Below are 15854 nucleotides of genomic sequence, written 5' to 3' on the forward strand. Positions count from 1 at the left end.
CCGAACCGTTACCCTCCACTGAAACCTAAGCCTGCCTCGATCCCTAATCCTGCATTTGAGCCGCCTTCTGGCATGGGCCCTCACTTCAGCCCTCGAGGGAGATCACGAGAGCGGAGTCGCTTCGGCCCTGGCATCGTCCCTGGACCGAACCCTAACCCTAGCTAAGGCTCTCTCCTCATGGGGACCCAATTCCAAGGTCGGACAGCATCACGTGCATAGGGAACAGAAGCGGTGCAGGCTGACTCGGCAAGGAACCTGGAAGCTCACCATGTCGTTTCCCAGGCCCGGCTGCAGCTCCCGAGAGGATTCCTGGAGGCCTCCTCGACCAGGGGCTTATCGACGTGTGTGGCCTTGACAGCCAAAGAGGGACCCTGACCGGCACCGTCCCTTGTGCCCTCAACACAGCCCTTCGGGGAGACCACTGCCCTGCTGTGGGTTCGGCGCCTGGAACCTCCTGGGACCTAACCCTAACCCTAACCCTACCCCGAACCGTTACCCTCCACCGAAACCTAAGCCTGCCTCGTTCCCTTATCCTGCATTTGAGCCGCCTTCTGGCATGGGCCCTCACTTCAGCCCTCGAGGGAGATCACGAGACCGGAGTCGCTTCGGCCCTGGCGTCGTCCCTGGACCGAACCCTAACCCTAGCTAAGGCTCTCTCCTCATGGGGACCCAATTCCAAGGTCGGACAGCATCACGCGCATAGGGAACACAAGCGGTGCAGGCTGACTCGGCAAGGAACCTGGAAGCTCACCATGTCGTTTCCCAGGCCCGGCTGCAGCTCCCGAGAGGATTCCGGAGGCCTCCTCGACCAGGGGCTTATCGACGTGTGTGGCCTTGGCAGCCAAAGAGGGATCCTGACCGGCACCGTCCTTTGTGCCCTCAACTCAGACCTTCGGGGAGACCACTGCCCTGCTGTGAGTTCAGCGCCTGGAACCTCCTGGGACCTAACCCTAACCCTAACCCTACCCCGAACCAGGACCCTCCACCGAAACCTAAGCCTGCCTCGACACCTAATCCTGCATTTGAGCCGCCTCCTGGCATGGGCCCTCACTTCAGCCCTCGAGGGAGATCACGAGACCGGAGTCGCTTCGGCCCTGGCGACGTCCCTGGACCGAACCCTAACCCTAGCTAAGGCTCTCTCCTCATGGGGACCCAATTCCAAGGTCGGACAGCATCACGCGCCTGGGGTCCAGAAGCGGTGCAGGCTGACTCGGCATGGAACTTGGAATCTCACCATGTCGTTTCCCAGGCCCGGCTGCAGCTCCAGAGAGGATTCCGGAGGCCTCCTCGACCAGGGGCTTATCGACGTGTGTGGCCTTGACAGCCAGGGAGGGACCCTGACGGGCACCGTCCCGTGTGCCCTCAACTCAGCCCTTCGGGGAGACCACTGCCCTGCTGTGAGTTCGGCGCCTGGAACCTCCTGGGACCTAACCCTAACCCTAACCCTACCCGAACCGTTTCCCTCCACAGAAACCTAAGCCTGCCTCATTCCCATATCCTGCATTTGAGCCGCCTTCTGGCATGGGCCCTCACTTCAGCCCTCGAGGGAGATCACGAGACCAGAGTCGCTTCGGCCCTGGCGTCGTCCCTGGACCGAACCCTAACCCTAGCTATGGCTCTCTCCTCATGGGGACCCAATTCCAAGGTCGGACAGCATCACGCGCATAGGGAACACAAGCGGTGCAGGCTGACTCGGCAAGGAACCTGGAAGCTCACCATGTCGTTTCCCAGGCCCGGCTGCAGCTCCCGAGAGGATTTCGGAGGCCTCCGCGACCAAAGGCTTATCGAGGTGTGTGGTCTTGTCAGCCAAAGAGGGACCTGACCGGCACCGTCTCTTGTGCCCTCAACTCACCCCTTCGGGGAGACCACTGCCCTGCTGTGAGTTCAGCGCCTGGAACCTCCTGGGACCTAACCCTAACCCTAACCCAACCCCGAACCAGGACCCTCCACCGAAACCTAAGCCTGCCTCGACACCTAATCCTGCATTTGAGCCGCCTCCTGGCATGGGCCCTCACTTCAGCCCTCGAGGGAGATCACGAGACCGGAGTCGCTTCGGCCCTGGCGACGTCCCTGGACCGAACCCTAACCCTAGCTAAGGCTCTCTCCTCACGGGGACCCAATTCCAAGGTCGGACAGCATCAAGCACCTGGGGTCCAGAAGCGGTGCAGGCTGACTCGGCATGGAACTTGGAATCTCAGCATGTCGTTTCCCAGACCCGGCTGCAGCTCCCGAGAGGATTCCGGAGGCCTCCTCGACCAGGGGCTTATTGACGAGTGTGTTCTTGGCAGCCAAATAGGGACCCTGACCGGCACCATCCCATGTGCCCTCAACTCACCCCTTCGGGTAGACCACTGCCCTTCTGTGAGTTCAGCGCCTGGAACCTCCTGGGAACTAAACCTAACCATAACCCTACCCCGAACCAGGACCCTCCACCGAAACCTAACCCTGCCTCGACAACTAATCCTGCATTTGAGCCGCCTCCTGGCATGGGCCCTCACTTCAGCCCTCGAGGGAGATCACGAGACCGGAGTCGCTTTGGCCCTGGCAACGTCCCTGGACCGATCCCTAACCCTAGGTAAGGCTCTCTCCTCATGTGGACCCAATTCCAAGGTCGGACAGCATCACGCGCCTGCGGTCCAGAAGCGGTGCAGGGTGACTCACCATGGAAACTGGAATCTCACAATGTCGTTTCCCAGGCCCGGCTGCAGCTCCGAGAGGATTCCGGAGGCCTCCTCGACCAAGGACTTATCGACGTGTGTGGCCTTGGCAGCCAAAGAGGTATCCTGACCGGCACCGTCCTTTGTGCCCGCAACTAAGCCCTTCGGGGAGACCACTGCCCTGCTGTGGGTTCGGCACCTGGAACCTCCTGGGAACTAACCCTCACCCTAACCCTACCCCGAACCGTTACCCTCCACTGAAACCTAAGCCTGCCTCGATCCCTAATCCTGCATTTGAGCCGCCTTCTGGCATGGGCCCACACTTCAGCCCTCGAGGGAGATCACGAGAGCGGAGTCGCTTCGGCCCTGGCATCGTCCCTGGACTGAACCCTAACCCTAGCTAAGGCTCTCTCCTCATGGGGACCCAATTCCAAGGTCAGACAGCATCACGTGCATAGGGAACAGAAGCGGTGCAGGCTGACTCGGCAAGGAACCTGGAAGCTCACTATGTCGTTTCCCAGGCCCGGCTGCAGCTCCCGAGAGGATTCCTGGAGGCCTCCTCGACCAGGGTCTTATCGACGTGTGTGGCCTTGACAGCCAGGGAGGGACCCTGACCGGCACCGTCCCTTGTGCCCTCAACACAGCCCTTCGGGGAGACCACTGCCCTGCTGTGGGTTCGGCGCCTGGAACCTCCTGGGACCTAACCCTAACCCTACCCCGAACCGTTACCCTCCACCGAAACGTAAGCCTTCCTCGTTCCCTTATCCTGCATTTGAGCCGCTTCTGGCATGGGCCCTCACTTCAGCCCTCGAGGGAGATCACGAGACCGGAGTCGCTTCGGCCCTGGCGTCGTCCCTGGACCGAACCCTAACCCTAGCTAAGGCTCTCTCCTCATGGGGACCCAATTCCAAGGTCGGACAGCATCACGCGCATAGGGAACACAAGCGGTGCAGGCTGACTCGGCAAGGAACCTGGAAGCTCACCATGTCGTTTCCCAGGCCCGGCTGCAGCTCCCGAGAGGATTCCGGAGGCCTCCTCGACCAGGGGCTTATCGACGTGTGTGGCCTTGGCAGCCAAAGAGGGATCCTGACCGACACCGTCCTTTGTGCCCTCAACTCAGACCTTCGGGGAGACCACTGCCCTGCTGTGAGTTCAGCGCCTGGAACCTCCTGGGACCTAACCCTAACCCTAACCCTACCCCGAACCAGGACCCTCCACCGAAACCTAAGCCTGCCTCGACACCTAATCCTGCATTTGAGCCGCCTCCTGGCATGGGCCCTCACTTCAGCCCTCGAGGGAGATCACGAGACCGGAGTCGCTTCGGCCCTGGCGACGTCCCTGGACCGAACCCTAACCCTAGCTAAGGCTCTCTCCTCATGGGGACCCAATTCCAAGGTCGGACAGCATCACGCGCCTGGGGTCCAGAAGCGGTGCAGGCTGACTCGGCATGGAACTTGGAATCTCACCATGTCGTTTCCCAGGCCCGGCTGCAGCTCCCGAGAGGATTCCGGAGGCCTCCTCGACCAGGGGCTTATCGACGTGTGTGGCCTTGACAGCCAGGGAGGGACCCTGACGGGCACCGTCCCGTGTGCCCTCAACTCAGCCCTTCGGGGAGACCACTGCCCTGCTGTGAGTTCGGCGCCTGGAACCTCCTGGGACCTAACCCTAACCCTAACCCTACCCGAACCGTTTCCCTCCACAGAAACCTAAGCCTGCCTCATTCCCATATCCTGCATTTGAGCCGCCTTCTGGCATGGGCCCTCACTTCAGCCCTCGAGGGAGATCACGAGACCGGAGTCGCTTCGGCCCTGGCGTCGTCCCTGGACCGAACCCTAACCCTAGCTAAGGCTCTCTCCTCATGGGGACCCAATTCCAAGGTCGGACAGCATCACGCGCATAGGGAACACAAGCGGTGCAGGCTGACTCGGCAAGGAACCTGGAAGCTCACCATGTCGTTTCCCAGGCCCGGCTGCAGCTCCCGAGAGGATTCCGGAGGCCTCCTCGACCAGGGGCTTATCGACGTGTGTGGTCTTGGCAGCCAAAGAGGGACCCTGACCGGCACCGTCCCATGTGCCCTCAACTCACCCCTTCGGGGAGACCACTGCCCTGCTGTGAGTTCAGCGCCTGGAACCTCCTGGGACCTAACCCTAACCCTAACCCTACCCCGAACCAGGACCCTCCACCGAAACCTAAGCCTGCCTCGACACCTAATCCTGCATTTGAGCCGCCTCCTGGCATGGGCCCTCACTTCAGCCCTCGAGGGAGATCACGAGACCGGAGTCGCTTCGGCCCTGGCGACGTCCCTGGACCGAACCCTAACCCTAGCTAAGGCTCTCTCCTCATGTGGACCCAATTCCAAGGTCGGACAGCATCACGCGCCTGCGGTCCAGAAGCGGTGCAGGCTGACTCACCATGGAAACTGGAATCTCACAATGTCGTTTCCCAGGCCCGGCTGCAGCTCCGAGAGGATTCCGGAGGCCTCCTCGACCAAGGACTTATCGACGTGTGTGGCCTTGGCAGCCAAAGAGGTATCCTGACCGGCACCGTCCTTTGTGCCCGCAACTAAGCCCTTCGGGGAGACCACTGCCCTGCTGTGGGTTCGGCACCTGGAACCTCCTGGGAACTAACCCTCACCCTAACCCTACCCCGAACCGTTACCCTCCACTGAAACCTAAGCCTGCCTCGATCCCTAATCCTGCATTTGAGCCGCCTTCTGGCATGGGCCCTCACTTCAGCCCTCGAGGGAGATCACGAGAGCGGAGTCGCTTCGGCCCTGGCATCGTCCCTGGACTGAACCCTAACCCTAGCTAAGGCTCTCTCCTCATGGGGACCCAATTCCAAGGTCGGACAGCATCACGTGCATAGGGAACAGAAGCGGTGCAGGCTGACTCGGCAAGGAACCTGGAAGCTCACTATGTCGTTTCCCAGGCCCGGCTGCAGCTCCCGAGAGGATTCCTGGAGGCCTCCTCGACCAGGGTCTTATCGACGTGTGTGGCCTTGACAGCCAGGGAGGGACCCTGACCGGCACCGTCCCTTGTGCCCTCAACACAGCCCTTCGGGGAGACCACTGCCCTGCTGTGGGTTCGGCGCCTGGAACCTCCTGGGACCTAACCCTAACCCTACCCCGAACCGTTACCCTCCACCGAAACGTAAGCCTTCCTCGTTCCCTTATCCTGCATTTGAGCCGCTTCTGGCATGGGCCCTCACTTCAGCCCTCGAGGGAGATCACGAGACCGGAGTCGCTTCGGCCCTGGCGTCGTCCCTGGACCGAACCCTAACCCTAGCTAAGGCTCTCTCCTCATGGGGACCCAATTCCAAGGTCGGACAGCATCACGCGCATAGGGAACACAAGCGGTGCAGGCTGACTCGGCAAGGAACCTGGAAGCTCACCATGTCGTTTCCCAGGCCCGGCTGCAGCTCCCGAGAGGATTCCGGAGGCCTCCTCGACCAGGGGCTAATCGACGTGTGTGGCCTTGGCAGCCAAAGAGGGATCCTGACCGACACCGTCCTTTGTGCCCTCAACTCAGACCTTCGGGGAGACCACTGCCCGGCTGTGAGTTCAGCGCCTGGAACCTCCTGGGACCTAACCCTAACCCTAACCCTACCCCGAACCAGGACCCTCCACCGAAACCTAAGCCTGCCTCGACACCTAATCCTGCATTTGAGCCGCCTCCTGGCATGGGCCCTCACTTCAGCCCTCGAGGGAGATCACGAGACCGGAGTCGCTTCGGCCCTGGCGACGTCCCTGGACCGAACCCTAACCCTAGCTAAGGCTCTCTCCTCATGGGGACCCAATAACAAGGTCGGACAGCATCACGCGCCTGGGGTCCAGAAGCGGTGCAGGCTGACTCGGCATGGAACTTGGAATCTCACCATGTCGTTTCCCAGGCCCGGCTGCAGCTCCAGAGAGGATTCCGGAGGCCTCCTCGACCAGGGGCTTATCGACGTGTGTGGCCTTGACAGCCAGGGAGGGACCCTGACGGGCACCGTCCCGTGTGCCCTCAACTCAGCCCTTCGGGGAGACCACTGCCCTGCTGTGAGTTCGGCGCCTGGAACCTCCTGGGACCTAACCCTAACCCTAACCCTACCCGAACCGTTTCCCTCCACAGAAACCTAAGCCTGCCTCATTCCCATATCCTGCATTTGAGCCGCCTTCTGGCATGGCCCCTCACTTCAGCCCTCGAGGGAGATCACGAGACCAGAGTCGCTTCGGCCCTGGCGTCGTCCCTGGACCGAACCCTAACCCTAGCTATGGCTCTCTCCTCATGGGGACCCAATTCCAAGGTCGGACAGCATCACGCGCATAGGGAACACAAGCGGTGCAGGCTGACTCGGCAAGGAACCTGGAAGCTCACCATGTCGTTTCCCAGGCCCGGCTGCAGCTCCCGAGAGGATTTCGGAGGCCTCCGCGACCAAAGGCTTATCGAGGTGTGTGGTCTTGTCAGCCAAAGAGGGACCTGACCGGCACCGTCTCTTGTGCCCTCAACTCACCCCTTCGGGGAGACCACTGCCCTGCTGTGAGTTCAGCGCCTGGAACCTCCTGGGACCTAACCCTAACCCTAACCCAACCCCGAACCAGGACCCTCCACCGAAACCTAAGCCTGCCTCGACACCTAATCCTGCATTTGAGCCGCCTCCTGGCATGGGCCCTCACTTCAGCCCTCGAGGGAGATCACGAGACCGGAGTCGCTTCGGCCCTGGCGACGTCCCTGGACCGAACCCTAACCCTAGCTAAGGCTCTCTCCTCACGTGGACCCAATTCCAAGGTCGGACAGCATCAAGCACCTGGGGTCCAGAAGCGGTGCAGGCTGACTCGGCATGGAACTTGGAATCTCAGCATGTCGTTTCCCAGACCCGGCTGCAGCTCCCGAGAGGATTCCGGAGGCCTCCTCGACCAGGGGCTTATTGACGAGTGTGTTCTTGGCAGCCAAATAGGGACCCTGACCGGCACCATCCCATGTGCCCTCAACTCACCCCTTCGGGTAGACCACTGCCCTTCTGTGAGTTCAGCGCCTGGAACCTCCTGGGAACTAAACCTAACCATAACCCTACCCCGAACCAGGACCCTCCACCGAAACCTAACCCTGCCTCGACAACTAATCCTGCATTTGAGCCGCCTCCTGGCATGGGCCCTCACTTCAGCCCTCGAGGGAGATCACGAGACCGGAGTCGCTTTGGCCCTGGCAACGTCCCTGGACCGATCCCTAACCCTAGGTAAGGCTCTCTCCTCATGTGGACCCAATTCCAAGGTCGGACAGCATCACGCGCCTGCGGTCCAGAAGCGGTGCAGGGTGACTCACCATGGAAACTGGAATCTCACAATGTCGTTTCCCAGGCCCGGCTGCAGCTCCGAGAGGATTCCGGAGGCCTCCTCGACCAAGGACTTATCGACGTGTGTGGCCTTGGCAGCCAAAGAGGTATCCTGACCGGCACCGTCCTTTGTGCCCGCAACTAAGCCCTTCGGGGAGACCACTGCCCTGCTGTGGGTTCGGCACCTGGAACCTCCTGGGAACTAACCCTCACCCTAACCCTACCCCGAACCGTTACCCTCCACTGAAACCTAAGCCTGCCTCGATCCCTAATCCTGCATTTGAGCCGCCTTCTGGCATGGGCCCACACTTCAGCCCTCGAGGGAGATCACGAGAGCGGAGTCGCTTCGGCCCTGGCATCGTCCCTGGACTGAACCCTAACCCTAGCTAAGGCTCTCTCCTCATGGGGACCCAATTCCAAGGTCAGACAGCATCACGTGCATAGGGAACAGAAGCGGTGCAGGCTGACTCGGCAAGGAACCTGGAAGCTCACTATGTCGTTTCCCAGGCCCGGCTGCAGCTCCCGAGAGGATTCCTGGAGGCCTCCTCGACCAGGGTCTTATCGACGTGTGTGGCCTTGACAGCCAGGGAGGGACCCTGACCGGCACCGTCCCTTGTGCCCTCAACACAGCCCTTCGGGGAGACCACTGCCCTGCTGTGGGTTCGGCGCCTGGAACCTCCTGGGACCTAACCCTAACCCTAACCCTACCCCGAACCAGGACCCTCCACCGAAACCTAAGCCTGCCTCGACACCTAATCCTGCATTTGAGCCGCCTCCTGGCATGGGCCCTCACTTCAGCCCTCGAGGGAGATCACGAGACCGGAGTCGCTTCGGCCCTGGCGACGTCCCTGGACCGAACCCTAACCCTAGCTAAGGCTCTCTCCTCATGGGGACCCAATTCCAAGGTCGGACAGCATCACGCGCCTGGGGTCCAGAAGCGGTGCAGGCTGACTCGGCATGGAACTTGGAATCTCACCATGTCGTTTCCCAGGCCCGGCTGCAGCTCCAGAGAGGATTCCGGAGGCCTCCTCGACCAGGGGCTTATCGACGTGTGTGGCCTTGACAGCCAGGGAGGGACCCTGACGGGCACCGTCCCGTGTGCCCTCAACTCAGCCCTTCGGGGAGACCACTGCCCTGCTGTGAGTTCGGCGCCTGGAACCTCCTGGGACCTAACCCTAACCCTAACCCTACCCGAACCGTTTCCCTCCACAGAAACCTAAGCCTGCCTCATTCCCATATCCTGCATTTGAGCCGCCTTCTGGCATGGGCCCTCACTTCAGCCCTCGAGGGAGATCACGAGACCGGAGTCGCTTCGGCCCTGGCGTCGTCCCTGGACCGAACCCTAACCCTAGCTAAGGCTCTCTCCTCATGGGGACCCAATTCCAAGGTCGGACAGCATCACGCGCATAGGGAACACAAGCGGTGCAGGCTGACTCGGCAAGGAACCTGGAAGCTCACCATGTCGTTTCCCAGGCCCGGCTGCAGCTCCCGAGAGGATTTCGGAGGCCTCCGCGACCAAAGGCTTATCGAGGTGTGTGGTCTTGTCAGCCAAAGAGGGACCTGACCGGCACCGTCTCTTGTGCCCTCAACTCACCCCTTCGGGGAGACCACTGCCCTGCTGTGAGTTCAGCGCCTGGAACCTCCTGGGACCTAACCCTAACCCTAACCCAACCCCGAACCAGGACCCTCCACCGAAACCTAAGCCTGCCTCGACACCTAATCCTGCATTTGAGCCGCCTCCTGGCATGGGCCCTCACTTCAGCCCTCGAGGGAGATCACGAGACCGGAGTCGCTTCGGCCCTGGCGACGTCCCTGGACCGAACCCTAACCCTAGCTAAGGCTCTCTCCTCACGTGGACCCAATTCCAAGGTCGGACAGCATCAAGCACCTGGGGTCCAGAAGCGGTGCAGGCTGACTCGGCATGGAACTTGGAATCTCAGCATGTCGTTTCCCAGACCCGGCTGCAGCTCCCGAGAGGATTCCGGAGGCCTCCTCGACCAGGGGCTTATTGACGAGTGTGTTCTTGGCAGCCAAATAGGGACCCTGACCGGCACCATCCCATGTGCCCTCAACTCACCCCTTCGGGTAGACCACTGCCCTTCTGTGAGTTCAGCGCCTGGAACCTCCTGGGAACTAAACCTAACCATAACCCTACCCCGAACCAGGACCCTCCACCGAAACCTAACCCTGCCTCGACAACTAATCCTGCATTTGAGCCGCCTCCTGGCATGGGCCCTCACTTCAGCCCTCGAGGGAGATCACGAGACCGGAGTCGCTTTGGCCCTGGCAACGTCCCTGGACCGATCCCTAACCCTAGGTAAGGCTCTCTCCTCATGTGGACCCAATTCCAAGGTCGGACAGCATCACGCGCCTGCGGTCCAGAAGCGGTGCAGGGTGACTCACCATGGAAACTGGAATCTCACAATGTCGTTTCCCAGGCCCGGCTGCAGCTCCGAGAGGATTCCGGAGGCCTCCTCGACCAAGGACTTATCGACGTGTGTGGCCTTGGCAGCCAAAGAGGTATCCTGACCGGCACCGTCCTTTGTGCCCGCAACTAAGCCCTTCGGGGAGACCACTGCCCTGCTGTGGGTTCGGCACCTGGAACCTCCTGGGAACTAACCCTCACCCTAACCCTACCCCGAACCGTTACCCTCCACTGAAACCTAAGCCTGCCTCGATCCCTAATCCTGCATTTGAGCCGCCTTCTGGCATGGGCCCACACTTCAGCCCTCGAGGGAGATCACGAGAGCGGAGTCGCTTCGGCCCTGGCATCGTCCCTGGACTGAACCCTAACCCTAGCTAAGGCTCTCTCCTCATGGGGACCCAATTCCAAGGTCAGACAGCATCACGTGCATAGGGAACAGAAGCGGTGCAGGCTGACTCGGCAAGGAACCTGGAAGCTCACTATGTCGTTTCCCAGGCCCGGCTGCAGCTCCCGAGAGGATTCCTGGAGGCCTCCTCGACCAGGGTCTTATCGACGTGTGTGGCCTTGACAGCCAGGGAGGGACCCTGACCGGCACCGTCCCTTGTGCCCTCAACACAGCCCTTCGGGGAGACCACTGCCCTGCTGTGGGTTCGGCGCCTGGAACCTCCTGGGACCTAACCCTAACCCTACCCCGAACCGTTACCCTCCACCGAAACGTAAGCCTTCCTCGTTCCCTTATCCTGCATTTGAGCCGCTTCTGGCATGGGCCCTCACTTCAGCCCTCGAGGGAGATCACGAGACCGGAGTCGCTTCGGCCCTGGCGTCGTCCCTGGACCGAACCCTAACCCTAGCTAAGGCTCTCTCCTCATGGGGACCCAATTCCAAGGTCGGACAGCATCACGCGCATAGGGAACACAAGCGGTGCAGGCTGACTCGGCAAGGAACCTGGAAGCTCACCATGTCGTTTCCCAGGCCCGGCTGCAGCTCCCGAGAGGATTCCGGAGGCCTCCTCGACCAGGGGCTAATCGACGTGTGTGGCCTTGGCAGCCAAAGAGGGATCCTGACCGACACCGTCCTTTGTGCCCTCAACTCAGACCTTCGGGGAGACCACTGCCCGGCTGTGAGTTCAGCGCCTGGAACCTCCTGGGACCTAACCCTAACCCTAACCCTACCCCGAACCAGGACCCTCCACCGAAACCTAAGCCTGCCTCGACACCTAATCCTGCATTTGAGCCGCCTCCTGGCATGGGCCCTCACTTCAGCCCTCGAGGGAGATCACGAGACCGGAGTCGCTTCGGCCCTGGCGACGTCCCTGGACCGAACCCTAACCCTAGCTAAGGCTCTCTCCTCATGGGGACCCAATAACAAGGTCGGACAGCATCACGCGCCTGGGGTCCAGAAGCGGTGCAGGCTGACTCGGCATGGAACTTGGAATCTCACCATGTCGTTTCCCAGGCCCGGCTGCAGCTCCAGAGAGGATTCCGGAGGCCTCCTCGACCAGGGGCTTATCGACGTGTGTGGCCTTGACAGCCAGGGAGGGACCCTGACGGGCACCGTCCCGTGTGCCCTCAACTCAGCCCTTCGGGGAGACCACTGCCCTGCTGTGAGTTCGGCGCCTGGAACCTCCTGGGACCTAACCCTAACCCTAACCCTACCCGAACCGTTTCCCTCCACAGAAACCTAAGCCTGCCTCATTCCCATATCCTGCATTTGAGCCGCCTTCTGGCATGGCCCCTCACTTCAGCCCTCGAGGGAGATCACGAGACCAGAGTCGCTTCGGCCCTGGCGTCGTCCCTGGACCGAACCCTAACCCTAGCTATGGCTCTCTCCTCATGGGGACCCAATTCCAAGGTCGGACAGCATCACGCGCATAGGGAACACAAGCGGTGCAGGCTGACTCGGCAAGGAACCTGGAAGCTCACCATGTCGTTTCCCAGGCCCGGCTGCAGCTCCCGAGAGGATTTCGGAGGCCTCCGCGACCAAAGGCTTATCGAGGTGTGTGGTCTTGTCAGCCAAAGAGGGACCTGACCGGCACCGTCTCTTGTGCCCTCAACTCACCCCTTCGGGGAGACCACTGCCCTGCTGTGAGTTCAGCGCCTGGAACCTCCTGGGACCTAACCCTAACCCTAACCCAACCCCGAACCAGGACCCTCCACCGAAACCTAAGCCTGCCTCGACACCTAATCCTGCATTTGAGCCGCCTCCTGGCATGGGCCCTCACTTCAGCCCTCGAGGGAGATCACGAGACCGGAGTCGCTTCGGCCCTGGCGACGTCCCTGGACCGAACCCTAACCCTAGCTAAGGCTCTCTCCTCACGTGGACCCAATTCCAAGGTCGGACAGCATCAAGCACCTGGGGTCCAGAAGCGGTGCAGGCTGACTCGGCATGGAACTTGGAATCTCAGCATGTCGTTTCCCAGACCCGGCTGCAGCTCCCGAGAGGATTCCGGAGGCCTCCTCGACCAGGGGCTTATTGACGAGTGTGTTCTTGGCAGCCAAATAGGGACCCTGACCGGCACCATCCCATGTGCCCTCAACTCACCCCTTCGGGTAGACCACTGCCCTTCTGTGAGTTCAGCGCCTGGAACCTCCTGGGAACTAAACCTAACCATAACCCTACCCCGAACCAGGACCCTCCACCGAAACCTAACCCTGCCTCGACAACTAATCCTGCATTTGAGCCGCCTCCTGGCATGGGCCCTCACTTCAGCCCTCGAGGGAGATCACGAGACCGGAGTCGCTTTGGCCCTGGCAACGTCCCTGGACCGATCCCTAACCCTAGGTAAGGCTCTCTCCTCATGTGGACCCAATTCCAAGGTCGGACAGCATCACGCGCCTGCGGTCCAGAAGCGGTGCAGGGTGACTCACCATGGAAACTGGAATCTCACAATGTCGTTTCCCAGGCCCGGCTGCAGCTCCGAGAGGATTCCGGAGGCCTCCTCGACCAAGGACTTATCGACGTGTGTGGCCTTGGCAGCCAAAGAGGTATCCTGACCGGCACCGTCCTTTGTGCCCGCAACTAAGCCCTTCGGGGAGACCACTGCCCTGCTGTGGGTTCGGCACCTGGAACCTCCTGGGAACTAACCCTCACCCTAACCCTACCCCGAACCGTTACCCTCCACTGAAACCTAAGCCTGCCTCGATCCCTAATCCTGCATTTGAGCCGCCTTCTGGCATGGGCCCACACTTCAGCCCTCGAGGGAGATCACGAGAGCGGAGTCGCTTCGGCCCTGGCATCGTCCCTGGACTGAACCCTAACCCTAGCTAAGGCTCTCTCCTCATGGGGACCCAATTCCAAGGTCAGACAGCATCACGTGCATAGGGAACAGAAGCGGTGCAGGCTGACTCGGCAAGGAACCTGGAAGCTCACTATGTCGTTTCCCAGGCCCGGCTGCAGCTCCCGAGAGGATTCCTGGAGGCCTCCTCGACCAGGGTCTTATCGACGTGTGTGGCCTTGACAGCCAGGGAGGGACCCTGACCGGCACCGTCCCTTGTGCCCTCAACACAGCCCTTCGGGGAGACCACTGCCCTGCTGTGGGTTCGGCGCCTGGAACCTCCTGGGACCTAACCCTAACCCTACCCCGAACCGTTACCCTCCACCGAAACGTAAGCCTTCCTCGTTCCCTTATCCTGCATTTGAGCCGCTTCTGGCATGGGCCCTCACTTCAGCCCTCGAGGGAGATCACGAGACCGGAGTCGCTTCGGCCCTGGCGTCGTCCCTGGACCGAACCCTAACCCTAGCTAAGGCTCTCTCCTCATGGGGACCCAATTCCAAGGTCGGACAGCATCACGCGCATAGGGAACACAAGCGGTGCAGGCTGACTCGGCAAGGAACCTGGAAGCTCACCATGTCGTTTCCCAGGCCCGGCTGCAGCTCCCGAGAGGATTCCGGAGGCCTCCTCGACCAGGGGCTAATCGACGTGTGTGGCCTTGGCAGCCAAAGAGGGATCCTGACCGACACCGTCCTTTGTGCCCTCAACTCAGACCTTCGGGGAGACCACTGCCCGGCTGTGAGTTCAGCGCCTGGAACCTCCTGGGACCTAACCCTAACCCTAACCCTACCCCGAACCAGGACCCTCCACCGAAACCTAAGCCTGCCTCGACACCTAATCCTGCATTTGAGCCGCCTCCTGGCATGGGCCCTCACTTCAGCCCTCGAGGGAGATCACGAGACCGGAGTCGCTTCGGCCCTGGCGACGTCCCTGGACCGAACCCTAACCCTAGCTAAGGCTCTCTCCTCATGGGGACCCAATAACAAGGTCGGACAGCATCACGCGCCTGGGGTCCAGAAGCGGTGCAGGCTGACTCGGCATGGAACTTGGAATCTCACCATGTCGTTTCCCAGGCCCGGCTGCAGCTCCAGAGAGGATTCCGGAGGCCTCCTCGACCAGGGGCTTATCGACGTGTGTGGCCTTGACAGCCAGGGAGGGACCCTGACGGGCACCGTCCCGTGTGCCCTCAACTCAGCCCTTCGGGGAGACCACTGCCCTGCTGTGAGTTCGGCGCCTGGAACCTCCTGGGACCTAACCCTAACCCTAACCCTACCCGAACCGTTTCCCTCCACAGAAACCTAAGCCTGCCTCATTCCCATATCCTGCATTTGAGCCGCCTTCTGGCATGGCCCCTCACTTCAGCCCTCGAGGGAGATCACGAGACCAGAGTCGCTTCGGCCCTGGCGTCGTCCCTGGACCGAACCCTAACCCTAGCTATGGCTCTCTCCTCATGGGGACCCAATTCCAAGGTCGGACAGCATCACGCGCATAGGGAACACAAGCGGTGCAGGCTGACTCGGCAAGGAACCTGGAAGCTCACCATGTCGTTTCCCAGGCCCGGCTGCAGCTCCCGAGAGGATTTCGGAGGCCTCCGCGACCAAAGGCTTATCGAGGTGTGTGGTCTTGTCAGCCAAAGAGGGACCTGACCGGCACCGTCTCTTGTGCCCTCAACTCACCCCTTCGGGGAGACCACTGCCCTGCTGTGAGTTCAGCGCCTGGAACCTCCTGGGACCTAACCCTAACCCTAACCCAACCCCGAACCAGGACCCTCCACCGAAACCTAAGCCTGCCTCGACACCTAATCCTGCATTTGAGCCGCCTCCTGGCATGGGCCCTCACTTCAGCCCTCGAGGGAGATCACGAGACCGGAGTCGCTTCGGCCCTGGCGACGTCCCTGGACCGAACCCTAACCCTAGCTAAGGCTCTCTCCTCACGTGGACCCAATTCCAAGGTCGGACAGCATCAAGCACCTGGGGTCCAGAAGCGGTGCAGGCTGACTCGGCATGGAACTTGGAATCTCAGCATGTCGTTTCCCAGACCCGGCTGCAGCTCCCGAGAGGATTCCGGAGGCCTCCTCGACCAGGGGCTTATTGACGAGTGTGTTCTTGGCAGCCAAATAGGGACCCTGACCGGCACCATCCCATGTGCCCTCAACTCACCCCTTCGGGTAGACCACTGCCCTTCTGTGAGT

The sequence above is a fragment of the Prionailurus bengalensis genome, unplaced genomic scaffold, assembly GCF_016509475.1.
Source record: "Prionailurus bengalensis isolate Pbe53 unplaced genomic scaffold, Fcat_Pben_1.1_paternal_pri Un_scaffold_65, whole genome shotgun sequence".
Taxonomy (NCBI): domain Eukaryota; kingdom Metazoa; phylum Chordata; class Mammalia; order Carnivora; family Felidae; genus Prionailurus; species Prionailurus bengalensis.